Genomic DNA, 26,721 nt, shown 5'->3' on the forward strand with positions numbered 1-26,721 from the left:
GGATGGATGGATGGATAGATAGATAATCAAGAATATGACTAAAATTCTGGTATATCTTAGAGTTGAAGCCTTTTTCCTACTCAGCACTACCCAATAATAGGCTGTTTCCATGTTTCTGTTGCCCTTTAGAAGTTGATGGCTTAAACATGGTTTTTGAAACCTAATTTGAGTGTGATTTTTCTCTTTTTTAAGAATTGAAGGCCGCTAAAATGTCTTAGTATCTGCTGCCTTTATTAAAATTGTGCAGGCAAATGGTGTATATAATAATGGCCATTCTGCCATGACACTGTATTTATACAGGGAATCTCACTTAATTGCATGATAACTTATTTATGCCACCCAGGTACGCCCGTGATGCACCGCCTCCCATCCTGCAGGAGTGCCTTTTTCTTTTTTTCCCCAATACAGCCGTTTTTCCATATTCAAAATGCCTCCAGTGAGCTGTTTGGTGCAGTGGGAAGGACATGGCTTACCATGGCACAAAATTTTTAGCCTTACGAGAGACTTTTATGATTTTTCATTCTCTGCCTCCCAGTAGTATTTCATGCTTCTCAAAGGCTGAAATTCTTCCGTGCCTTTTCAAATCGGATTTCCCATAGATTTCTCTCAAAAAAAACTTTTTGCTATACATCTAGGTTAATTTTTATAATTCCCCATATTGTATATACCATGGAAAACTGGTATTAAGCAAAGAAAAGTGGGGTATATTGTCTTTCTGTGTATGTCCTCCTGACTTGAAAGGGACAGGCTCACTGCCTTCAGTTATTAGTAACCAGTAATAGTAATGATTACGCATAATGATAGCACATTCTTATGGTATTTTTAAAAGCCTTTCATCGAGTCACATTTGTCCTTTGAAACAGCCTTGGGCAATAAAAACGTGATAGGACCCCATTTCATAGGCAAATAAACCAAAAGCTCAGAGATTAAATGTCAGGGACTTTTGCTCAAAGACTGCAAGGTAAGTGAAGGAGACTAGAGTTTCTAGTTCAGGAAGGACCCTGCTTATTAAAAAATGTGGTAATAAGCTATAAAGCATTATTTAAATGTAAAGCATGATTATTGCACGTGTACTTGTGCTCTTAAAGTCCCTTGTCAGCTGACAGGTGTCTAGCCGTCTTCTGCTTTCTGAGTTACAGCCAACCCTGACAGATCCCTGGTTATAAATGTCCATTGAGTGTACATGAAACGTGAGCTCCCCAGTCTGAGGTACCTGTCACTGCTATGGTCATGGTGAGTTTCCGCATTCGCTTTAACTCATCTGCCAACACTGCAGTCTTCGTTTGTTTGTTGGGCTTTCCTTTCTTTCTTTTTTTTAAGGCAGATTTTCTTGAAAGTCTTTTTAAAATCCCCCAGGAGTTTTCAGCAGGGCCTAAGCTTTCCTCCTTACTCAGATTTCCACTAAAAAAAAAATACTAATAATAATTTTAAAATGCACTTGCTCTTATGCATAGCTCCCCTACAGTTTTAGTGTTAGCATGTAACAGACTGTTTGGAATCCTGGCCTGGATCTAATGATCCTGTTAAAGTAACTCTTGCTCCATATTTTTCATAGTGATTATTTTTTAAAAGTATTCCTTACTTTTAGTCAGGGCTAATTCCTAGTTAGCAAGAGTCAGTGCATAATCTTAGAAATCACCTTTGACTTTTATGCAGGAAGGTTGGTATTAAGCAAAAAATAAGTTTATTTGTAGAGAAGGTGACCTAACTGCCTAGATTTGAAATTCCCATGCCAGCCATGCCTCTCCATTTGACCGAATAAAATTTACCCCTCACCCCCAGCAAAGTTGTGACTCTTCACATGCCTCTACATAAAGTAACTTTTAGGAGACATGTAAATAGCGAATGAATATTGATCTCTACACTTCTTGGTTCCTATAACCTGTGGCAAAAGTGGCGTTCTTCCCAAGACCACCTTGTGCCTCCCTGGGTTCCTAACGGAATGTGAAATTAACATGCCAGTTCTCCAATTTAAATCAAATTTCTCAGGAAGAGTAGCAATCTTCAAGATAGAAAGGGCAGGGCCAATGGATATGAGATGGTCCCCACTATCAATTAAAACAATTAGTCGGGGAGGGAACTAAAAGCATTGGTCAGTCTAATTAACTGTCTCCAGCCCTGGTGGCCCCCCAGTAATAGGGACTCTGAGACTCTGGCCCTGCTAACACTCACCTTAACAAATGTCATTGAGTTTGACTGAAAGGGTCTTTGTCCCGTCAGATTCCTATTCTGGCCTGTGGTCACCCTGGGCATAAGATCATGATCTTTTCAGGAAGTAAGAGAAAAATGGGCCTGAGTCTTTGGGAGTCCGGCTGAAGAATCAGCAATTCCTTGGCCAATCAGCAGTTAGCGGCCTTTATAAAAGTGAGGAAGGTTAAGTGGGAGGCCCCAGATACAAACTGGCCTTGAGGGCGGGCCAAGGAGCCTCGAAGGACGGAGGGATGTTTCCAGAGGAATCAGAGGAGGAGATATCATTTTCCTTAATTCCTCTAAAAAGAGGGCCAGATACTAAAAGTGAACACCCTCTAGAAATTGAGAGAAGCCTTTAAAGGGTATCGTCAACCCAGTGCCCGGTACAAATGAGTGCCGACAAACGGTAACCGTTATGTTTAGAAATGTGCTTCTCCTGGACTTTCCTCTCCCTGCTCCAAGTGAGGTTTTTGTTTTTGTTTTTTGTTTTCTGTTTTCTGTATTCCCCTTGAGACCGTTAACTTGTAAGTTCTAAAAGTACTAGGCACCCATTCTATCTTTATGCCTCCTTGTTTCAGAGTACACTCTTTGTACACATTTTGCAAATAAAGTCAACCCAAGCAGTAGACAGACAACACCGTGTCGAATTCATGGCTGTGTGAGGTCACTCTCAGGTGAGTGACATAGCTGAGACAAGATGAGGAGAAAACTTTTTTGACTTGTCCTGAAAAAGTGTCACCTATCCCCCTGGTCCATCCCCTACCCACTGCCACCTCCTTCTCTTTTTATTAGCCCCTGTCTATAAATGAACTCAATACTGTGGTTGAGCCCTGGGGACCTGAGCACAGATTTTCCTGTGGTTATTACACATGCGAAAAAAAAGATTGTCTTTAGTTTTCCTTCCCACCAGCCAGATGGTGAAGCAGGCCAGCCAGTGGGAGTTGAAGATGAGACCTCCAAGAATGAGGTAGGGAACAACACAAAAAACCAGTGTTTGACGTTTAACTATTGTGAACCCTCACATGCTCAGTTGAGACCTAGGACGCTCTGGTCTCTGACAAACTGAGCACAAAAGGTGCACGCCTTTCAAGTTAGAAGTGTTGAAGCAGTTTTATGCATGTAACTACTGGGGGCTATAATGAGGGAAGAATGTTAGGTAACCGATCTGTGACAGAGCAGTAAAAATTAAGGGAGTGTGCCTCTGTTGTACTCACTCAGAGGGAAAATCCCAAATTGCGTTGCAGAGTAATTTGTTAAACCTCAGGAGAATTCATGAGCAGTTTGACTGGTGGAGTTCTGCCCACAGAACTTGAACGTTAGATTTTACTAAATGTTCCTTAATGATTCAAACTGGGGCAAGGAGAGAGGTATAAAGGTATAAATTGTTATCCGATCCCGAATTTATTATGAGTCAGTCAGTGTTTCCGACGTTGTCACACACATTTGGTGTGTGGGACAGAGTAAGTACCTTAAACTTCCTTTAATGAGTTGATAATGGGAAGGGAAAATCTCCTGTACCCACTTTCTAAGGAGTGCCGCAGTCAAGCTTTCACGAGTCAGAGTCACTACTGAGCGTCGGTTCTTCTGAGGAAATAAGAACTTGGACAGTGACAGCCTCTCTTTTTTGATTTATCCAGCTCTCTCCTCTCACCCTCAGTCAAAAGACCACTTTACCTCTCTCCTCTTTCCTGTTTGAACAATTTTGCCTCTCATCAAACTGATTGCTAATGTGCAACTGACTCTGAGGAATTTTTTTTTACAGGGAACCTGTGTACAGGTAAGGTTGTAGCTCTGGGATTTTTGAAAGAAAGAATAATGCTTATGATGCACAAAAACTAAAGTCAGGAACTGTGAGAGAGTGCAGCACCGAGCAGGGCTGCTTCTGCCAAAGGGAGCAGGAAAAAGTGTCCTGCATCTTAGCTAGAGTCCATCCTAGCTCCCTCTGACCTCTGGGACCACATGGCTGGGTCTCAGTTTCTTTAGCTGTAAAAGTAGCTGATTGGTCCAACTGAAAAAGGAAAAAAAAGCCAACCTATCAAAAATAGATGGTGTTAACTTAGGAAGTAGACAGCTACTTGAATTACTGAGACCACTGGAACAATCCTTTTAAGTAGATGCCATTTTCTTCTCTTTGGTTATACATGGTAACTCCTAAGTATCCAATGGACTTAAGCAGAAGCCCTGTGGGGTCCTCATTAATAATAAGTCAAATTTTATTTGTCTTCAGCCCCTTGAGGTTTTGGCCTTCATGGGCTTCTGAAATCTTAAAAAGTGTCCATCTTAACTCCTTATAGCCACTCTCTGTATAGGTCTTAATTAAGATGCTTAATTAACTTATTAACAAAATAATATACATCATTCAGGGGTCCTTCCACGCACTGCCCTCCCCCCCATGCAAATACAAATCTTTTAGATGACTGACTCTAGAAGGGCCAGAGATGGTGAGGTGAGTTGATATTTCAGGTGGCCACTAGATGGTGAGACGGCATAAGGCAGAAGAAGTCTGTCACATCAGTGGTAAAAATGAGAGAGGAAGGCGAGAGCCAGCGAAGGTAGAGAGGGCCCCCGCCGCACTTTCACCCCCACCCCACCCCAGGACAAAGTCTGTGTTTAATAGGCCCCAAAGCTTTAGTCACCCCCAGCCTTGTGTTTTGAACTGTGACTTCTCCCTGTTGTCTGTGTGCTGGGATTTTAGGAGCATTCTGGGGCTCTAACACAGGGGTCTTCCATAGCAGCTCCATTGACATTTTGTCATGGGATCTGCCTCTGTCCTGTGCACTGTAGGATGTTTAGCAGCATCCCTGACCTCTACCCACCAGATGCCAGTAACACACACAGAGCCCACCCCCCGCCACCACCACCAAATACACAGCGTGACAACCAAAACTGCCCCTAGTCATTGCCAAATGTTCCCTTTGGGGAAAAACCATCCCCAGTTGAGAACCACTAACCTAACATTATCAATATCAAATTCTGGGGAAGGTAGCGATCAGGCATGTCTTAACTTGAACACCTTAAAAAGAAAAGTCATCTTCAGAGGAAAGGAGGTTGACTTCAGTTACTAATAGCCAGTCAAAAATGTTTATTCTAATGGTGGTAATTGTGCGTTCTGGGGTAGGAGTAGTTTCCAGAAATCTCAAAAAAGAAGGTGGTGACCCAGATGACCCTAAATAGAATAGAAAGAGAATTATTCCACGGAGGTAAATAATGATTTGTTGGAAGACTCTGATTAACTCAGTCAGTCCCGTAGCTAATCCGTGGACTGGGATAAATCAGGGCTTACATAGATTTTAACCCTTAAATGATCACATCTACCGCTTAGGGGTTCTTTAGGGGCCTTTGTCCGTAGCAGGCTGGGAATTCTCTGCATGTCTGACGTGCACTAAATTAACTCACTCTGCATTGTAGAGAAGGATGCTGAGATATAAAGACTGTACTCAGATGGCTGCTGATTACAGATTAGCTCTGGGGTGGCTGGGACCCCATTTTGCATGTGTCCCACAAAACATGAATAGAGCCTTTAATTGGCAGTGCATGGACACCGGCAACAAGGGTATGGGCTCTATTACCTGGGTTACCTTAGTCCCAGGCCCACAGGGAGCCAACCTACTGCACAGAGGTGACCCATAACCCTTATTAACTGATATTTCAAGGCAGGAAGTTAGATCACAAGGGAGTGGGGGGCAGTGGAAGGAATGCCTCTGAATGACTGCACTGAGAAAGGTAAAATAGGATCTTTTAGAAATAAATGACAGTTGTGCCGATAGAAGTGGTGTCCCAAGGACACTTCCTCATCAAGAGTCTTGCACTTGGTCTTTGATAAGATGGTTGATGTCCCCTCCCCAACCCTAAGACAGATTCTATAACCAGTTTCTCTTGGAATAATCGTAACAGGACTAAATCATGACTTTATTTTTAAACAGTGACTTACCCCTCATCTTGCACCTACCCAGACTCCCTCCCAAGCAGCCCTCATGAAAGAAGACTTCACTGCTTCTTTATTCTGTTTCGACCCTAAAACATGGAGATTTTTGCTCCCATCTTGTCTTTCAATAGAGCTGTCAGAGGTTACAGATTCAACAGAGATTCAGTTTTTTTAAACTTTTTTTTTCCTTAGAGAATTTGGAATTTATGGCCTTTAAGGTAATTGCAAAGTCTAGAAGAAAAGAAAAGTAAGACAATGACTGTCTCCGCCCCAGATATCTATATGAACTTAAACACTCGCTTTGACTGTTAGGATTACTTTCAGGTGAGGGGTGGAAACAATCAGTAATTTGATAAATTATACATTGGACACGTAAAATTAAAAGGAGCATTTTCTTTATGTTCCAAGTTCAGCTAACACCTCCTTATTGCAGAATCCTCGAAATTACACCAGGCGTGTTATTGAATGTTGATTTTGACATTATGCCTGGGACCAAGTGCCACATCTTTCCAAGGAAATGCTTAGAAGGCTCCAGGCAGAACCCAAAAACAAATGCCAGACATTAGAGGAAACTTTTTTAAAGTTGGATTGCCAGAAAACTAATCGCTATTTAAAATTAAACATTTATGTGATTTCATTTCTTCCTTTTTAGCTGTTAAAAGGGAAGCATATTAGATCATTTTGTTTTGCAAACAAATGGCCACGGCTGGTTTTAAGATGGACACTTGAAGGAGGGTTCTTCTTTCCGAGTGGGAGTTTCTGGAAATTTTCCTGATGGGCTGCAGTCATTCTGGAACACTCTTAGGAAGTTGGTTATCCTAGGGCGGTTTGGCATGGGGCGAGTTTATGGTGATTACTCCTTGTTATCTTCCCGCGTTGCCCTGATGGGGGAAGGGGTGGGCAGAGGAACCCCAGCTTTCCAGGGGGTCCTAGGAGAGTGGAAAGAGAGCACTGGCTTAGATGTTGGTGGGTTCTTATTCCTGGGGCCTGGTGGATTCTAGCGCTGTATTCAAGGATTCCATGAATTTGCCAAGTGACATTCAGAAAAGGCCAAAGTTTGATTCTTAAAATGTGACGAGGCTCCACTTTGTAACGATTCTACTGAGTAATCCTGGGGTCCTGCCACGGTCAGGGGAGGGAGTTAAATTTGATGTGTTGTCCAAGAGAGAGCCAGGGGGTATCTCTGTGTTCAACTTTAGGTGCAAAGAGGTAATGGTCCAAGGTGAGGGGTTGGGCAGGCTCGAGAGAAGGGATTCTAGGTAGAGACTTGGACTCAGGGGCAGGGACAGAACCAGAACCCTTGCAGACGTCTTCTCCTGAGACTTAAGTTGACAGGTGACAGAGGCCTGTCTTTCCTTTTTCTTTGAGGCCCTAAGACCTTGATTCCCCAGAGGCAGGGTCTGACCTCAGATATTAATGCAGGATCAAAATTGGGACCCAATCTTTCATTCTGCTAGAAAGAAGGCAGAAGGTGAGGAAGAAAGTGTCTGGAGGAAGACCATCAGGGCTGCCTTAATGGAGAAAAGGGGCTGGTCACATTCCCCCCAGAGGTCTGCATGGCTCAGAAATGGGGGAGTGGAAGTCAGCCTCCAAAGGAAGTCCCTCCTTTCTTTCTTTCCCTTCTTTCCTTTCTCTCTTTTGAGATTTTTATTTTTGAATAAGATTTTTATTTTGGGGGGGTTGGGTTGTGAGCAGGAAATACCTTTTGTTTAGGGAAAGAGATAACACCAACTATTTAGGGGTGGGAAGTAGAAAAAAGAAAATAAAGCAAGGCTGCTCAGAACTGGCTGGCAGATGGCGCTCCGCTTTTACTGTTGAGAGCCTGGCTTTTCAAAACTCACCGTGTGCTCGCACCTACAGCCAACTCTGCATCCCCCCCCCTCCCCCCGCCCCAGTCCTCTTTCTCCACCGTGCAGCCCTTATCCCCAAGGCCTATCCCCAAGGCCTCGGGATACTTTCAAAGGTTTTCTAGTTGAGCAATTGATATCTGAGGACAAATCCTGTCTCTCTTAACTACTGGCTCTGCAGACCTTAGTCAGTGCAGGAAAACACACCGACCTCTAAATTCCCAGCCTGCGTGTGTGCCCTGGTTCTGCTGGGAACCAGTTCTGAGACCTTGGGCAGATTGCTTTATCCCCTGGGTCTCAGTTTTCCGTCATCAGAATAATGAGAGCGATGTCCTTCTCACTTTAAAACTTCTTTAATTCTCTTATAAGAAGTTTAACCAGAACAGGTGTGCTGGCCCCCCCTCTCCTCTTTAAAGTGTCCTTTCCCAAGTGGCAGATTGTACAGGAAATTTTTGGCCTATCTTTCATCCTTTGGTAAATCATTTAATCATCTCTAGGTCCCCATCACGGGGAGAATCTTTGCAGGAAGCGCAGGTGAGTGGTACATTCTTTCCAACTCCAATCAAGGAAAAGTCAAAAGAGCTGAATGAACTATATTAACTTGAGCAAAAGTTCCTCCCACCCTGCTGTTAAAAGTTCTTTTCTTTAAATTAAACTTTATTCCAACATCTTCTCTTAAGCCCATAATCGTCTGGGGCTTCTTTAAAGATTTTCTTGCCTTTTTCCTCCTCACATTTCCCAATTTATGGCCCTGAGCCTCGGCGGAGGCGGGTTAACACAGCGACCCCCAGCTGGGTGTACTCTGGATGTTGGGGTCTCTGGGGACGCAGGGCAGGTGGGCTGCCCATTTCTATACCTTTTCTGGGCCAGTAGAGCTCCTCCCCCACCAGAGGTCAGCAGAGAGCCGCTCGCAGGAAGTGGGATCGCTTTAGAATTCTCTAGATGAAATGTAGGAAGCCCAAACAGAAAAAAGCCCCACGTTCTGGGGGTATCTGAGGTTGGGGTTTCATCCTGTCCTAGGTCCCTGGGGCTCTGTTTTAACATCAGTCCTGCCATTCTGTCCTTTGCGGGGACAGGGCACTTGGTCTGTACATCGGATGGGGGTTTTTGCCAGTCTCTCCCCGCAACGTGTGCACACACACACACATTTCCTTAAAGGTTTTCCCACATTCTCCACTGTATCTTCTCAGGTCTTTTACTTGCTCCGGCCTTTCACTGGGGTGGAAAAAGGAGTCTGAATCCCTTTCTTTTGTTTTTCCTTCTCTGAACTTTTGAAATCCCAGAGTCCTTGTGAACTCTGAGAAGTTAAAAACCAACTCTCTTCTTAGCCAGGTCTTCATTCTTGAAAGAGAGAGAAAAAGACAGAAAAGAAGGTGCATTTATCTCCTAAGAGATAAATACAGGGATCAAATAAAAGTCTTTGAAAGGGAGTGAAAGAAAGAGGGAGAAAGAAAAAGCACCTTTGCTGACGAGCTCCACACGCTGATGGGGTCCCTGCCCTCTAGGAACTTAGAGTCTGAAAGGCGGGAGGAGGGAGGGTCTGGTTGCAAGTAATTCAAGTTGTAGCAGGCAGAGGATGGGCAGCTGCCAGTTCCTGGTGGAGCAGCCAGCACAGCTGAGGGGCCGGTCTGGGCTTCACGGCGGCAGTTGGGGGGAGGGGGGGAGGTGGACAGGCTCAGGAGTCCAGGAGGGGGGGACATCATCCCATCCCCATCACACCCCCCGTGGAGCCCCATGTTGGTCCTGGGGGCCCACCAGTTAGGACAGGGACTGAGAAGCTGGCAGTATGTGCCAGGGAGTCGGCGGGGACCCTGCCACCCTTCGCCATGTTCACTGAGCTCTGACTGTATCCTCTCCCACAGGGGGCCCTTGTCGCTTCCCTGGACGTTCCTCTCCTGATCTGAAAATGATTGTTCAATTTTGGGGTCTTTTTGAAATTAGTAATAAGCCCCCTCTATAGCAACCTGATTTCCCAAGTGTTTTCACGTGCCTTACTCCACTGAGTAGTTTGTTTTTTTTTAAAGAAATCTGGCACACAGCAAACCCTCGTCCTAAAAAAAACCAATCTTCATGAGTTCTTTGATTTATTAATTACTCAAAACAAAACAAAGCAAATCCTAAAGTTAAAAGCAAACAGCCTGTACGTGAGTATCCATCTCAGATGTTGAGGAAATCCTTAGAAGTTTACAGGTTGATGTCCTCGAGAATTTGGCTCCAGCCAGGCCAGTAAAGGCATTGTTTTCTTTTTTTTTCCTTCCTTCCTCCCTTCCTTCCTTTCTTCCTTCCCCCCCTTTTGAAAAACAAGTTTTATTCTCCTGGGTACGTTCATTAGAGAGGGAGACAATTCTCTTCAGTAAGGAGGAGTGAGGGGTTGGGGGGGTCGATTCTGCAGGAGGAGACGGGCAAGATTGATGGCTCTGTGCCGGGGGGGCCCAGGGGGGAGGGGGGCTGAGAATGAATGTCGCGCCGGATCCCATCGCTCAGGCTGCAAACGGAGCAGCTCCCCAGAGCAGACCTTCAGCTTCCTGGCGTGAGTGGGGAAAATATCCCGTCAGCTGCCTCTGTCCCGCGCTTTATTCATTAGCTCAAGTGAAAAAATAAAATTAAAGGCTTGTCCTAATTTGTTGTGGTAGGACCCCATTCTCCCAAGTTTTTGTCTTAAAAACAAACAGAAAAACCCACACAGCCCATAGAGGCAGAAGCAGTTGGCAAGGGTGGCCGTTCAGTTCCTTCTCGAGGTTTAGCTTCTCTCCACCAGGGCAAGTTCCCGCTCTCCCGCTCTTCCGCTCTTCCTGAGCGCCAAGAGTTAGAAATGTGTTGCTAATTGATTTGAGCTCGATTTGTATTGCTTTGAGACTTAGCAAAATGGCCGATTAGGGGCCTGGGGCGGGGGTGGACAATTGCTGTTCTAATAGCCAAGAAAAGGAACTCGCCGCAAATATGTTTATAAAACAGGCCTTCAGTGACCTTTAGGAATTGTTGAGGGGAGAGGGTCGTGGCTGTTCCTCAGAAAAAAAGAAAGAAGGGTTGTCGGGAAGTGTTTAATGGGAATTGAGCACATGATGACATGCCTCATTGAGGAATATCATGGTTCCAAATGAAAACAGTTGTCACGAATTAATTTTTCAAATTTTTGACTATTGGCTGGTCTGAGGTTTACCTCATATTAGATTGTGTCCAACTTGGCAAAGACCATGGAATCCTGCCCAGTTCTTGGTAGAGATGCACCCATTTTGCCTCACTGATAAGTTATTTCCTAATTTGGGGGTTATACTGGACATCGAAATAGCCTTGTTTCCTTCTTGCCTTTCTAGTAGCATCTCTTAGCTTGCAGTCGCCACTCATGTGTCTGCCAAGCCTCTCAGAAGAATGAAATCCTTGCCGAGCTGGTGAGTTTGCCTTAATCTGGGCATTTTCATTTCTTCATTCATTCATTCAATATACCTGTATTGAGTGCCTAATCTGTGCCCTTCTCCATGGGGAAAACACAGGTATAAGACGTCGCTGCTCCCTTTTGTGGTCTTACAATCAAACAAACCCTGGAAGTTAGCAAGAGTGGGGAGTCTCTGCTGAGTGAATAAATAGGGCGTAGATTTGCAGCTAAGAAAAGATGGAATGATTGTCAAAAAAGAGACTTAAGCAACCTTCCAACACTTCACCCTAGCTGAGCAAACCCCGTCAGTGCTTACAGGAAATTACTGTGAGGCCTGCAGAAAACCCAGAAGGATCTGCCTGGGTCAAAACAAACAACTGTGTCTAGATATTCGACAGGCACAACCCTTCAGATTTCCGTGCCAGGCTGAGGCCAAAAATTTATACACGAAGAGCAGTAGCCGAGCCTTCTGTAGGCGCAGTGTGGGTCTCGGTGATGGCAGGGCATCAGTCCTGATACCCGCGAGGTCTTTTGCCCAGAGGTATAGCCCAAGGGCAGGCTTGCTTTCAGAAGGCCTGGCGCAGGGGTGGTGCAGAAGGCAGCCTTTAGCCAGTCCCCTCTCTCTTTTCTGCTCTCTCTGGAGCCAAACCATGCCTTCCAGAATCTTCTAGGAGTGAAAATTCTCTTAGGGGGTGGGCCCACATTCTTCTACCTAATCTTAGAATCTTCTATGTCTAGGATTTGTGTTCTGAGGGTGGGATGGAAAAATGTTGATAGTTTGCAGCCAGGGGGCCCGAGGTAGTATGGAGGGCTTGCTTTCATCTGAGCTTCGGCCTGACATCTCAGCTTCTCGGCTGTTGTCCGAGTTAGCACCAGTCTTCCATCTTGGGTCCTGAGCTGCCCTCCATCTTAGCTCCCAGCCTCTCGCTTAGATCCTGAGCTTTGGTCCTCTTTTTTCCCATTCCCTTATGCAAAGACTGTAGAGATATTCTTTACTCCGGTAGGATAATTCATTCCCAGTCATTATGGAAAGAAAAACACACTTTTAATTCCAGAATTTTATTTCCAACTTTCCTTTCACAAGTACTTTTAAGTTCCCTGTTCGTCACTCTTGGAACAGTGCGTCGGATCCATTAGGACTCCTGTAATGCCCGGCACGTGACACATGACCTTTATGTGTTTTTGAAAATATGTGTGCGTGTACAGATAAATAGATAGGTAGAGATGTTTTGGATGCGAGGGAGGGGCTTTTGCGGAGGTGACTGACTTGAAGGCACTCCTAGATAACAGGGACTGATTTTGTTCCAAGAGTAAAATTCAGATTTACAGAATTATTAAGTTTTGGCTTCTCTTTGTTTGTGACACTTTAATACTCTGCCCCTGGGAGGCACACTGGGAAATCAATGTGGGTGAAAACCCATTTTCAGGACATAAACTGAAGCTTGTTTGCCAGTTCAGAAAAATCAGTTGGCCAAGTTAACTTTGAAAATATCCTTTATTACAAGTTGCTGCCTCTGCAAATGAATGCTATGTGCAGTTACTTTCCACGGCCAGCCTGATGCTCCTCTCTTGAATCTGGACCCTTTTATTGGGACACTTTGAAAGTGTTGTCCATCCTAAAGAAATGATTTAAAAGAGATGAGGGCACCAAGGCTCAGAGAATTTCAGGAAGCAGATGAAGCCACTGCCGGGACCCAGGCCTTGTCTTCAGATTCCCTTTTCAAGGAGATCTGAAACAGGGATGCCTGAATTTTGCATTCGGGGCTTCAGAGATGAGCCTTTGGCAAATCTGAGAAGTGGAGATTTGGCCCTAGGCCTCTTCTCTTCCCTCCAGGTGGCTGTGTTCTGTTCAGTTAATCCCATTAGCTGGCAAAGGCTTAGGGGGCTACCCTTAAGGGACATTTGCATTTTAATAAAGAGCTCTATGAGGCCAAAAAGCAGAGAGAGTCACATTTTTAATATTGGAGTCCTTAAGAGTAGAATTCTAGCAGGAGGCACTGGAGAGGCACAGAGGAGGGGGCATTTGGGCAATCAACTTCTCTCCCTACCCCTTGTGCCAGCCCAAACCCCCGTTCCTCCCAGCCCAGCTCTGACCACCTGGCATCCCCAGTGCAGTGAATTCAGTAAATTGGCTTTCTTTCCCCTTTACCCCAGGATTTGGGGGCCCCTCCTCCGAGCTCTCCATGCACCTTTTTGGGTTCCACTTGGCAGTGGTGGGTCGGGGGAGGTCCATCTAAGTGGCAGAATCAGGTCCAGATGGAAGCCTTCAGGTGCCTGACTCTTTCCCAGCTCAGGTTGATAATGACAAGCCCCATATTTTTGTCCAGCATCCACTGCTATGACACCCAGGATAGTCAGGAAATAAAAGGCTTGAGTACTATATGGTTGCTTTGCTTTCTTTAAAAAAGAAAAAAAAAAAGTCAGGGGTGGTGGGGAGAAAGGAGCAAGGAGGCAGAAGGCCAGGGCAGCAAATAATCAAGCAGCAAAAACAACCTTGTTGCTAGTATGTGACATACACAGCCCCCAACTGTCCTGCGTTGCAGCCATAGGAGAAGCTGGTGCTTAGTGATACTCGGGTTGATTTCACACCTTAGCTCCGAGTTGCTCAGCGGTGCATTAACAACTAATGATTCAACCGAGGGAGGCCTGGATTGCCATTTTGACTTGCCAGATCTTAGCACACCCTTACAGAAACCCGGAAGCCTGCCAATTAAGCTCCCAGTGTAACTCAAAAGGGGCCTTCCAAGATGCTTGATCTTTAGGAAAAGGAAATTAAGCTAATTTTGAAAGCTACTGACATGCGAGTTTCCTTAAAATGTAAGTAGTTGAAGGCTAGGATGAATATTATGAGTTCCTCACATAATATGTATTTGAATATATGTCATGGATTCCAGGCAGAGCTCAAAACTACTCAGGGCCGTGGGTTCTTCTTTCTTTCTTTCTTTTTTCTTTTTACCTTTATTCTTTTTTTTTTTCCTTAAACGTTAATGTATTCCCAACCTGAAATGTTCTTTTCAGAAAGTTCTGTGATGCTAACAGGATCAGAGTGACATTTTCACAAAATGAGATGAGGTGCCATTGCCAGGACTTTGGAAAGGGCCCTAAATGCTGCAGTGTCCGTGACAGGCAGTGTGTCACCCAGCGGCTCGGTAGCACCCGGCTGGGAGGAGGAGGGCATTTAATTATGCGTGTAAGTTATAGCTTTGTTTCAAACACACAAACACGCAGGCCGGCGACAATATTAAACACGCAGTCACGCTTTCCCTCTGAGTGTGAAAGGTGCTTGGATCTTATCTTCCCAGATCCAGGACTTATTTGCTTCCTTCTAAACAGCTTCCTCCTGCCCCTTAGATAAGTCAACAGGGGGAATCAGCCTCCAAATTTTGCTAAATTGTGTACCCTGACAATGACTTGTAATTAGGAAACCTCGCATGGATCCGAGACCAGAGGTGGCTGCCGCACTCCTGCCGATTAAGATGGCTGCGCCGGCACCTTGCCGCAGAGAAAGGCCAGCTCAAAACATCGATTTTTCTCCCCACCCTCCCAAGGTTAGGATTCTGCTTAGAACTCTCTGTTTCCAGCTAAAATTTCCATCACCAAAAGGCCTGATTTCAGGCAAAGGAAGGACCACTTTAGCAAATGAGAGAAGAGGAATGGAGAGGGTCATTTCAACTGCAGCAAAAATCAGCCATGCCATTTTCCTGACAGCACTTTAATTATGATGAAAGAACAAGATGCTTTTTGGTTTTTACAGAGGAGGCTTGTGGTGGGGGGAAGGGAAGGGACCTCTGAAAGAGATGTTAGCTGCCTCGCGGCAGAGTGCAAAGCGGGCTGTCAGGGCAGAGTGATGGATAGACGCCCTTGGGGAGGGGCGCCAGCCCCTCCCGGTCCCGGGTCCCATCACCAGGTCTGTGGTCAGGCCTTGCTGTTTTGAGCCAGGGGTGCACCATGAATAGGAAGGGCTCATAGGGCAGAACTTAGCAAGCCACAGGCTGCTGGTTTCTCCCTTCCCTTCTGTGGGCTGAGCTGTGACTTTAACTCCGAGGCGGGGAGTCCAGCTTGTGTTCTGCTCCACTGGCTTTGAAAGCAGTGGAGGGGTTTTCAGTGGTCACACACCCCATTGTTGGAAATGGTGTTTTTCTTTAAAGTCAGGTGTGTAGTTCAAATAGACATTCAAGGGCCTTGGAGCTGCAGAGAGGGCCACAGAGAGCCCTGCAGGCTTCAGAACTGATGTTCTGATGCGGGGAGGCCATTTAGGGTGGGAAGAAAGTTGGAGAACCAGAGGTTAATAGGCCTCCGTGAGCTCAGGCATGAAAGGGCCCATTTCCACTCCCACCCTCCTGGGCCTGTCTAATCCCCACCCTGACCTTAGGCATTGAGTCCATAGGAGGCTTCCTAGTGGGTTGCCACAAGCCCCAGAAGTGGCCCTGGGATTCTGGACTGCCAATGTTTAGAGAGAAATCAAAGAGAATCCTAGACTCTCTCAGCTGAAAAGAGCCTTGGGAATGGGAATGTAAGAAAGAGGAGCAAAGTGCATCCAGGTTAGCTGCGAGGTCCCCAGGGATCCCACAGGAAAAAAAAAATAGACGTGGAAGGTGCATCTCTCGCATCCCTTTACCTCCTTCCTCCGTTTTAGGGCTCGTTCATGCCGTGCAACAGAAAGGCAGGCTGCTTCCAGAGCCTGGAGCAGAGAATTACACAGAGCAGGAGAGATGATTTGAACCTGCTCATCTCAGCTGCTTTTCTATAACTGAATTACACAATGTCTCTGTTAAACGTGATGTCACTGCTGAGAGCACCCCACAGTCTTGAATTAAACACCAATGAGCATTATTTTCCCCCTATGGAGGCACCCTCCACGGCAACTTTCCCCAAACAATTTGTGATTTTCTGGGGTTCCTTATTCCCCTCACTAAATTGTCATGCTGCTAGAGACACTTCTCATTTTGATGATTATTAAAGGGCAGCGGATAATGAAACAGCAGGGACTTGGGGCTTTGTGGCAGGTAAATTATGGACATTTATGAGTCAAACCACTTTATCTCTTGTGCTCAACAAGAGGATTAACAAGCAAAATGCAACACCTGCAGAATCTGCTGGAGGGGCAGTGGTCTTGAGACTGCGAGGCCGTACTGCAGGGGTGCGCCCGCCGAGATGCTCCCGTCCCTGCAGCAACTGCAGATTCCCCATCCGAGCCGAGCTGAAATGCAAATCCTGTCTCTGTCTAGATACACGGTGATTCTGCCTGCTATGGAGCTGGAGGCCCTGTGCTCGGGCTGATTTCACTGGACCAGTTAAGGGGAAAACACTAGAAAAATATGTTGAAACCCGTTTTCCCCTTTTTCACTTGGAAAACAATATTAGAGGCCGGCAGTTCAGTCTGCAAGGAGAAAGATACGAGGGCAGCATCCTGACTTATGACCCTTGGGGGTGCTTAGATATTTTATTTTAGAGCGATTTTCGTTTGGAGAGAAAAAAGAAAGATATAGAAGCTGGCAGAGTCTGGGGGTCAAAAGCATGCCACTTTAGGAGTTGATGCCTTTTCAATGTCAGAATCAGAAAAGTGCTTGAGGATTTTGTCCCCTTGTAGAAATAAATAGGCACTTTGGAAAAGGAGAATATTCTGTTTTTTGAGAAACGTAGTGAGGTGATGGGTTCATGTCAGGCAGCAGAGATCATAATCCTGTCGGAAAAGTTGGTCTCATTTTTCATGTCAGAATTAATATTGGTTGAGATTAGATAGCTGCTTAATTTAGACCATTTATATTTTGTAGAGTGCTAAAAAGGAGGGCTCCAAGCCGCTTTCTGGCAGCAGCAAAGCCAAATAAATAGGAACAATATAACCTTTTTAAAAATCCATTCTTTCTGCTGTGGCTTCGCTCTGGCAAATTTTGAGTCGTTTAGCACAATCTGAAAACTCAGATTTTCATTGCTAGGAAAATGTAATGCTTCCCACTGTCATACAGCTTTTTGTCGCCCACAAATTTCCTATTCTTGGTGACCTTTTTGACTTGAGTTTTTGTCGTCTTGACGCTGAAGCATCCACTCAAATTGGTCAAAAGTTCAATTGTGAAAAAGCATCTGGTTGTTTGTCTACAGATGGCCAGTTTGCCTGAGTATTTGAGAGGAGGAGCTCATCCGACCACCTACCCTAACATGACCCCAGCACAGCTCAAAGGCTGTAGATAAACTTTTTATGAATTGAAGGAACAGACGTAGAATCCAGCCTGTGCTCTGAGGGACCAGACAGGGAGGGCACGAACAAGATGTTGGCATCTTCTTCTTTTTCTGCAGTGACCATCTGAAGTCTGCTGCAGAGGGAAGGAGAGGTGAAGTAGCAAGCCGGTCCTTACAGGCAGGCGCTGGGAGGGAGAACCATGCCTAGAGAAATCCTATGACCAGGCTCTTGGCAGCTTCATTCCCAGGGTCAAGGTTTGTCTGGTGCCTGCAGCCATCTTAGAATTTAGAGGGAGCTGAAGCCACCTGCAGCCACCTGCCCTCGTTTTGTCTTAGGTTGTAACCAGCTTAACCTAGCCAGTGAAAGATAAGGATAAGTGCTGCTTTTATAGGAAAAGTATCCATGATTCGGTTTCTTGAAAAAGCCGACACCGCCCCGTCCTCCATCCTTTTATCTCAAAGTCACCAAAACTAGGACTAGATCATCAATCTTTTCTTTCTTTCTTTCTCTCTCGTGTGGATAGCCAATTTAGACTCTCTGGGCTACAAATTGTCCTGCTCTCTCACCTCAGTAAGCAGGCAGGCAGTTGGGGGAGGGCGGGAGTCGAGGAGAGGCACGCCATGGGGTAATGGCTCCTTGGCACATCTCCCTTTAGGACTTCTTCAGTCGTGTGCAGTTCATTTCTGTTTGCAAACAGCTCAGCCCAAAGCAAAGCATCGATACGACCCCCAGATACTGTTTCTAATCGATCTCACGTATTTTCCCTCTGCGGTGCAGGCAGGGCAGAGAGAGCCCAGATGTATTCAGACCAGCAAAGCTCCCCAGCCTTGATCCTTATTTTTATGTTACAATCACAGAACCTTGAAAATGTGTTTTCAGCAATTTACCACATACCAAGAATTTCAGGGAAAAAAGGTCAAGAATTGATGATTTAGATTTATTAGTAGCCCCATCAATCAGACCTCAGAATTCTAATACGTCTTTGCCAGACAAATCAATGTCACATTTGTAAAAGGAAGAGAATGACAGCTGGGTGATCTCACAGAATTATCAGGTATTGGGAGAAAGGTTAAGCAAGGGTTCAATTACTATCAATCCGAGTGATTTTTTTGTTTGAAACCCTTGGGTTTGCTTGCTGCTGGAAGCTTCTTTTTTTTCATTTGCAGATTTACTGTCCTTCTTTACATGTTTTAGAAATTATACGTATGTTTTTCTCTCAAAATCTCTTCTGCCTTTGGCATCCATTTTAGAAACTAAATTTTTGTTGTAGAGTTCTATTCTTTAGTCATTTTTTAGGCTGCTGCTTTTTTTTTTTTTAACAAAGTTCCCCTCTCTGCCTTCTGTACCCTCAGTAAATATAGCAGGTATGTAGTTATGCCAGGTTGAGGAAAACACATTTACGTAACACATTTAAGAATGTGTAGGGTAAATGAAATATGAAGGCATCTTATATCTGAGATTAAAACATTAAGTGTCCTTGGGGATCACAGTAGTCAGTCAACAATCTGGTTTTTGCATATTTTGCATTCAACGAACTCATGGCAGCTCATTGAAATGATATATTTAGAATAATTACTGGCTTAATTAATAGAAAACCATTTAAGAAACTCACTTTTAAGGCTGAGGATTTCTTTAAATTACTCTACCATGGGGCGCCCCCCTGAGGCACGGGTTAATAACGTCATGATAAGAATTTTGCGTCAGTGAAGTTTTTCTAGACTTTGGGCTGCTTTAATGGTTTTGAGTAAATCAAGGATCCGTTTAACCTGCAGATTAGATGTCTTCGGGTCCTAACTAAGGTTTATATCAACTTCCTTTGAAAGTTTCTTTCACGGCTAGGCTTTTGGAAGCAGTTCCAGGAAGTCCAATTATTTAAAAATCCCATTACTCTGAAGATAGAGATGATCTTTTCGGGATAAGAATGCAAAAAACCTAACATTGCTTTGAGTTGGTTGATATCTTCAGCCATCATCTCAGTGAGATGGAACCAGTCTCCAAGGTGGAAGATCCGACAGCCTCCACAGCTGATTCTCTCTCCATTGGCCATTTGGCGCCATCTTGCCAGGTGATAGGGGTCCAGGGCCTGTGTGGTCAGTGGGATGGACCAGGGGAGCTTCGTCTGGATCCCTCTTGGCTTGACAGAGCACAACCCAACCTTCTTCCTTCCCTGCGCTGACCAGGACACCCTGTGGGTACAGTGCAGTTTGCTCAGGCTGGCCTTTGACGCTTCAGGGATGCCCTCTTAGCGGCATGTTGACGTTACGCCAGAACCCCAAAGGTTTGGTGTAGAGTCCCACTCACCCTCCTTCATGGTTGCCAAGTTCCCTCAAAAATCAGCTACTTTCCTGGGTGACTGCTGATTTCTCACCCTGGGTCTGACCAAGGGACTCGGTGAAACGCTTGCCCTGTGGCCCCCACCTGTCAAGGTGTTCCTGTTTTATACTTGTGAAGGGCCAGTTTTCTAGAGTTTTAATTCTTGATGTTAGGTCACTGCAACCCTGCGATAAAAATAGGTATAATTAGTATGTTACAGATTAGACTCTGCATTTCTAGCTTTGTGCCACTTCCTCTAATAATACCAATTTTGGTGACACATTTCCTAGAACCCCAGGCTTGCTTCGATTGCTCAAATCCTCCGAGAGCTTCGTAGAAGACAGACCTGTTTGCCTTAAAACCCAGAAGGGTTTGGTCCTGATCAGATCTCTCCGCTCCTACTTTCTCTCCCCTGCGTTCCAAGCTCTGTCTGGATTTTCCTGTTTTCTGTTCAAGGAGCAGCGCCTCCATGCTCCCCTGAGGCGGGCATTTTTGTGAACGGCTGAGCACACATGGTCTTCCGTGTCTGTGGCAAAAGGCCCTTTCTGGCTGGCTCCAGAGTCCCCACCAATTAATCGAGGGGAAAACTTGAGTTAGGCATCACAATTTCAGCCAAGCTGGGCATACATCGAGTACACCTGTCACTTGAGCCGGTGTCCAGAATTCAGCCCTAAGGGTCACAGCTGTGGCATTATTTCAGCATGAGCAATTCAGTATTTAATGTTCCTTAGAAAAATAAATCATTCCAAGCTGCTACTGGTCACCTATTAACCCTCAGAGGATTTCGTGGCTGGGGGGGGGGGGGGGTAATCCATAATTTGCTTGGCTGGCAGGGAGAGCACATCCTTCTCAGTTCTGTCTTTTAAAAGACCATTTCTTACGTAATAAACAACAGGGGCTGCAAAAGCAGCATCCTCTCGTGCTGCAGCCACAGCCTTCCAGGGGGAGAAGTTAGACTTTCTTTTCATTTCGTTTATATTTTTACCTGCATAGTACAGGTACTTCTTTCTACAGATTGGCAGCTTCCATTTCTTTCCTCTTTTCATGGTGGTTTAAATTAGCCTGCCATCATTGGCAAGTCTTAATTTACAATTAAGTACTAGGGGGGAAAATTCATCATTAATGAGATCTTCTCACTTTGTGTAAATGGCCCCCAAAAGCAACACACATTTTTAATTTGTCCTCCCAATAGCTGAGCCCTTCTGTCACCTGGGTCTTAATAAATGAATTGGCTATCTGCAATTAATCCACATAGTACAAATCATTTGAAAGCTGAGTTGTCTGCCTTCTGAAAAAAATTGGCTATATTTAGTTTTTAAAGCAAGCATGCTTTGTGTTCTTTGTAAAGTCAGCGACATTCTTTCAATTTTTTCAGTGTAATTAGCACAAAAGGAACCGTAATCTGAGAAGGTAGTAGAGACTAAAGCGATTGAGAGACAGGAATGTTCAAGAAAGCGGGCAGAGGCAGCTTTCCAGTACTGGGCAGCATGCAGAGACCCTGGGACGTGGCTGTGGGTAGAGCTGAGGTCTGTAGCTCATAAAAACATCTCCTTTTCATCTGATCTCCAGACTGGTTGCAAATACTTGATGCTTTGGCTGAATAATTCTCTCCTCCTCATAACTTCCAGAGGTCAGCAAAGACCTTAGAAAGCCACAGTGCCATCTGGGCTCTGCTGATGTTGAGTGGGCTCCTCACAGGCCACGGAGAGGGCTGTGAATGCTGCCAAGCCCTCGGTAAACTGCTGAGTGAGGGAGCGGAGGGCGCAGCCTCTGGGCTCCCCAGCAAACACCGAATTTTGAGCAAATGGAGGCTAACTGGAAATCATGCAGGGTGCAGTGGGCAGGAGAGCTGGGGCTTGTGTGTAGCTGTGTGCAAAGGAGGAGGCCGCCTTGCTCATCTGGAAGCTAGGCTCTCTGTGTCCTGAGGGTTTGCTCCCCCTCGAAAGAAAAACCCAGGGAAATAGGTGGAGCTAAACTATAATTACACATTTTTTGATTTCAGCTTAAACGTGTGTGGGCAAACACAAAAAGATGAAAAGGTACCTACATTTCCAGATGAATTAAATGTGTGACTAATTATGTCACATTAATTGCTTAGTTCAGGGTTTACCAACAGCAGATGGAAGTGGGACCAGAGAAGGGGTTTTGGCTATGAAGGCAAATGACACCCACAGCCCCATCAGAATCTCATTTGTCCCAAACTGAGGCTAGTAACTGATTGCAAGCCTGTTTGAAAATCATCACCCACATTTGGTTGGTAGATAAATAAAGTAAAAACCCAAGATGTAAAACTTGTACTTAGCAGGTGTTTCATTTGTATATATGTATACACAAAGCAGCATTTAAAGAAAGAAAACTTATTACCTGGTTAGTCTGGAGTGTTTAACTTTCTAAACTCTTAATTATATGGGGCTACATTGGAAGAATTGAATACAGTGAAAAAACCTAAAATCTTTAAACTGAGAACACTTAAAGGGATTCTTTCACTGAAGGAGATCTTATTGGGACCTCAGCACTCTCTTGGTTGTGCCAACCTGCTTTTTATTTATTTTTTCCTGTTGTTACCTGTTTAGTAAGATGTTGGACTGAAATGTCATTTAAATAAGGCACCTTGTAAATAAAAACAAAAGTTAGCTGGCCCACACCTATTGTCACCTAGTCCTCCTTGCCTCAGTCCCCATCCTGGCTGAGTCTCCATCAAGGCCAAGTTCAAAGTGCTGAGCAACAGGTTTTCCCGTTACCTTGGCCTCCATGAAACTTTGTTCCCCCAAAGGAAGTTGAAGATAGTTTAGGAAAATTAACTTTCCTGCTACAGAGTAGTAACACTTTTACTTTTTTTTTTTACCCAATTAAGATCTCTAGTAAGTGGGTCCATGGGTCTATGGTTGATGTCATTATGCCCCTAATCCAAATTTTTTGTCCATCTAGAATCTTCAACCAACTATCATATTATTTAGGTTTAAGTTTTAAAAGGAACAGAATAATGCACATAGTCTCTTTTTTATTATTTCTCCCTTTTAAGGTAGATAGTGACTTTGTTAAACGTCCACTTCCACCCACTCTGGGGCTCCTTGGGATGTTGTGAGAAAGGCAGTAAGGCCTTGGGGACTGGTTATCCCTGGGGACCAGGAGCTCCTCTCATAGATGGGCCCACCCATGAGAGTCAAGAAAGATCAATAAAGGCGCGAAAGGTCCTGATTGCCCTCATGTTATGTGCCATGGTATTAAGTAGATGCTTGAACAACATCTCAAAGCCACTGGCCGGGTCCAAAAACATTGGCCAATGTGCCTCCACATTCTGTTTGGATTAGAGTATGTTCTGAATTTAAAACAAATTATTTTAAAATTAGTTGATGGCAATTAAATAGGGAAATTTCATATGGCCATGCAGTTAATTCCTTGATTTCAAGTCTCCTGAAATAAAGTTTTACTAACATAAACAGTGTGTTTAGTTTAGAATGCAAGTTTAGGAGTAATCTGTGGTTGAATTTACTAACTAGAGAATATGACAAGAAAAAAAAAATGCCCTAGGTAATCACTACATTAGATTTTTAAGAGCTTTATGGTCCTAGGTAATAGAACCTTCTTACCAGGGGTTAACTGGGACAGGAAGAGGCTTTTTGCAGTGCCTGCTTTCATCGTCTATATAGCACATGCTTCAAGTCATATTCATTTGTCATTCTAGTTAAATAAAGCGCAGAATGTGCTTTAAAAACAGAAAGCACTGTGAAAGCACTAAATACTATTATTACAATCTTACAGCTAAGGTTTCTGTTTCAGTGGAAACTTATTTATTGTTTCCTAGGCTATTAAAATAATATTATATTTTCTCTGGGCTCTTATAATAACCCCAACTAATGAAAGGCCAAGAAAACTCTTGTCCAAAAACTGAATTACATCATTTAGTGTAACAATATTTTCAAGATTCTAAGCTGTAGCGAGCCTATTCCTTCTAAAAGTAGGCAAGGCATTCTTAGGAAGATGCAAAAGGGCCAAGGGACACATCCACCCATAAATATGAAGCTTACAAGACCACAAAATTCAAACCCCGACATATGAATCCATCCATTGTTGTAAAATATGCACTGTTGGAAAGAACTGTTGCTGGGCCATCCCTCTGTGTAGCATGTGACACCATCTGCTTCACCAAGTTGTATCATTAGGTGACCTAGTGTTTTAGGTTAGGGGTGTGTTATTATCCCAACTTGCTGGCTTTGGCATGAAGCAAATCACCTGAGCGAGGGACCTGTGCCCTCTCTGGGCGTTTTATACTCAGAACATTCTGGCCCTTTCCCCTCTCTGGAGCCTGAAGTTTCCATAACTTCTATCTCTCCCCGGGCCAAGTAAGAGGCCCCACTGGAAAACTCTCTAGTCGGGACTGTTCCAAGAATTATGCTAATGAATTGCTCTACTCTCAAAGCATAAACCAGGTACTTAAAATGGTAACGACCTATTAAAATAAATTACTAATTTATATGAAAAGGTCACGCATGGTGGCCTGCAAATCTGAAAAGGCTTTTTTTTAAAAAAATAAAACTTTTAAGGCCCCGGGTAGGTCAAATGCTAGACGGAAAACTGTAGACAGTGTCAGCTCACCATGCCAATTAAGTAAAATCTCATCTTTCACTTTGTGTCGAGTGAAAACAGAAAGCCGAACAGACCACAAACGAGCTTGTGTTTCAGAGCTCTTCGTGTCTTTTGCTTACCTATAAACCTTTGATTCCACCTGCTGTCATTTATTTACAAAGTAAATGCTTTATTTGTCCATCAGTGGTTGGTCATAATAAAATATAGGTGAAACCTACACTTAAAAAAAAAAAAAACAAACATTTCAAGGATGGCCCTGCTAGGTTAGAAGTTGAAATGACGAAAGCCTGACCTTGCTTTCTATCTTTCTAGGACAGTAGTCCTGATTGTGCCTTGCCTGGGATGTGTATCAGTATATGACATGGGACAGTTTCACTCCTTTCAAAATCCACGTGTGATATTTATCTAAAAGGGAGAGATGGCAACCCAATTCAGGGATTTACAAACAAGGAGACTTCATTATATTTGTTGAAGTAATGTGTAGCTACTGGCATAAGTATCAAGGTTTATTTGTTACTATTTACCTTGTTCTTCTTAAATACAATATATTTGTGCTTTGCCACATTGGAAGTCGGAAGGGAGATGCTTTTGAACAAATGGAGCAGAACAAAACTTTCTGGCCTGTTTCTCCTCTTTATAAGTCTTCACTTTTTTAAATTAACAAGTGATTAATCAAATTCAACCAAGAAGTTTTTATTTAATATATAAAGATATAAAACTTGGGCCTTCAAGTAGTTGCTAATCTAGTTGGTGAATGATGGTGAGTCGTGATCTCTTGGTCACAGAATCACCGATTCTAAGGCCTTCCTCTTGAATTGGCTTACTAGCATGTTTGGGTCTACCCATTTAAAATTTTTATCTGGTTTTGTTTAGGTGAAAAGCATAAACTTAGAACAGTAGTTCATTTGAGGTTTTTTCAAAAGAGGGTATTTTTTGGATGGAAAAGAGGCTCTAATCCAAAGTGTGACAAAGACCCGGCTTAGTTTGGATGCGGAGAGGAGGGCAAATGCAGCAACTTTCAGCAGAGTTCAAGAAAGTCAGAGGCCTACAGGGAGGCGCCGTAGCAGCTGCAGGTTATGGGGGTCTGGCCTGTAGCTTTTACTTCCTGTTCTTAATTCCAAGTGTTCTTTGGTGACTTTGAATTGCTCTCTGTTGTCCATTCAGATCCATAAAAAAGAGGCCTTGTAGAATGGGGGTAGAGGTGTACCTGAAGGAGCCAAGACAAATAATACGTGACATCTTCATCTGTCACACTTTTTCTTATTTTGAGTTGAGCAAACCAGGGGAAAGGGGGGATTTCAATAGTGCTGTTGAATGTTTAACAGTGTCTTTCTATTTCAAAGAAAACTTAAAACTACATGCGACAGTTTGCTCCGAGGCCTCTGAAAGTACCAGACTCCCATCCCACAGCCCTAGGCATGATAGGTGTGTTTTCATTTACAGGTCAGCTTCTGTCCTTTCTTTCTTTCCCCCTAAAACTCGAAAGTTTTACTGATGGTTTATAAGTCACAGAAGGTTAAAGGTGGGAGACAGTTCATAATTATTTTGTCTGTCTGAGTTTACTGGCAGGTGTGCCTGCCGCCCACCAATGGCAGTCACCTGCCTTAGCCTGGTCACCTGGCACTCCACTCACCTGGGCACAAGGTGGGTGTGTGGACCAAACATTTATTGAATGAATGAATGAATTGTACCCCAAAGCAGACACCTGTGGCAGCAAGTGACTCAACCAAGGTCCCAGGAAAAGTGAGCAGCGGGGGTTGAGAAGTTGGTGTCGCTACACCTAACCCAGTGATCTCTTCCACATCCTAGTGTGGGGACACTTTAGAGTTTGTAAACAATCTGCAAACAAATTCCTGTTCAATAAAGTACTTTTCCCTCTGTTGCAGAGCCCACCGGGACACCCGGGCCCACCACCTCGCCCACCTGGGTGGACGCCGGGTACACCGACTCCGCAGTCACGGCCACCACTGCTCGGCTCCGTGTCGCCGGCGCACAGCCTGCCGCCTCCTGCTTCTAGCCGCGCTAACTTTGCGCTCACATAGCACCTCTCATCAGATCCGAAACCCTTTCCAGGCGTCAGGATTAATTAGGCTTGCCGACACCTACCTCCACGGGCGCGCGCCGCCGTGAGGGAGGGGTGGGTGGCTGTCCCCGCGTGCGCTAACCGGGAAGCTGGAGGTAAGGAGGCGCGCAGCAGGGGTAAGCGCCGCCGTCGCACACTTTGCACGCCGCCAAGGGCTACACCACTCACCGAAAATTGGGAGGCAGGTCTGGGAGGCGGGGTCCGGTGCCCACCGCCTTGGGCGCC

General features: G+C 44.7%; 2 protein-coding genes and 1 long non-coding RNA gene across 6 annotated transcripts in view; 2 read left to right on the forward strand and 1 right to left on the reverse strand.

Annotated features, from left to right (window-relative positions):
- Window positions 1–26,721, forward strand: part of LOC103565402 (guanine nucleotide-binding protein G(s) subunit alpha) — a 66,727-nt gene that overhangs the window by 18,339 nt on the left and 21,667 nt on the right. The gene's annotated exons all lie outside the window — the stretch shown is intronic.
- LOC103547036 (neuroendocrine secretory protein 55) overlaps window positions 1–26,721 on the forward strand; it is a 51,319-nt gene that overhangs the window by 17,840 nt on the left and 6,758 nt on the right. The gene's annotated exons all lie outside the window — the stretch shown is intronic.
- Window positions 16,747–26,662, reverse strand: LOC139078116 (uncharacterized). Its single transcript, XR_011530880.1, has 2 exons — window positions 26,520–26,662; window positions 16,747–20,011 (listed from the first exon to the last, which is right to left on the reverse strand). It is a non-coding gene; the product is annotated as an uncharacterized lncRNA (long non-coding RNA).

Source organism: Equus przewalskii, chromosome 21, assembly GCF_037783145.1.
Source record: "Equus przewalskii isolate Varuska chromosome 21, EquPr2, whole genome shotgun sequence".
Taxonomy (NCBI): domain Eukaryota; kingdom Metazoa; phylum Chordata; class Mammalia; order Perissodactyla; family Equidae; genus Equus; species Equus przewalskii.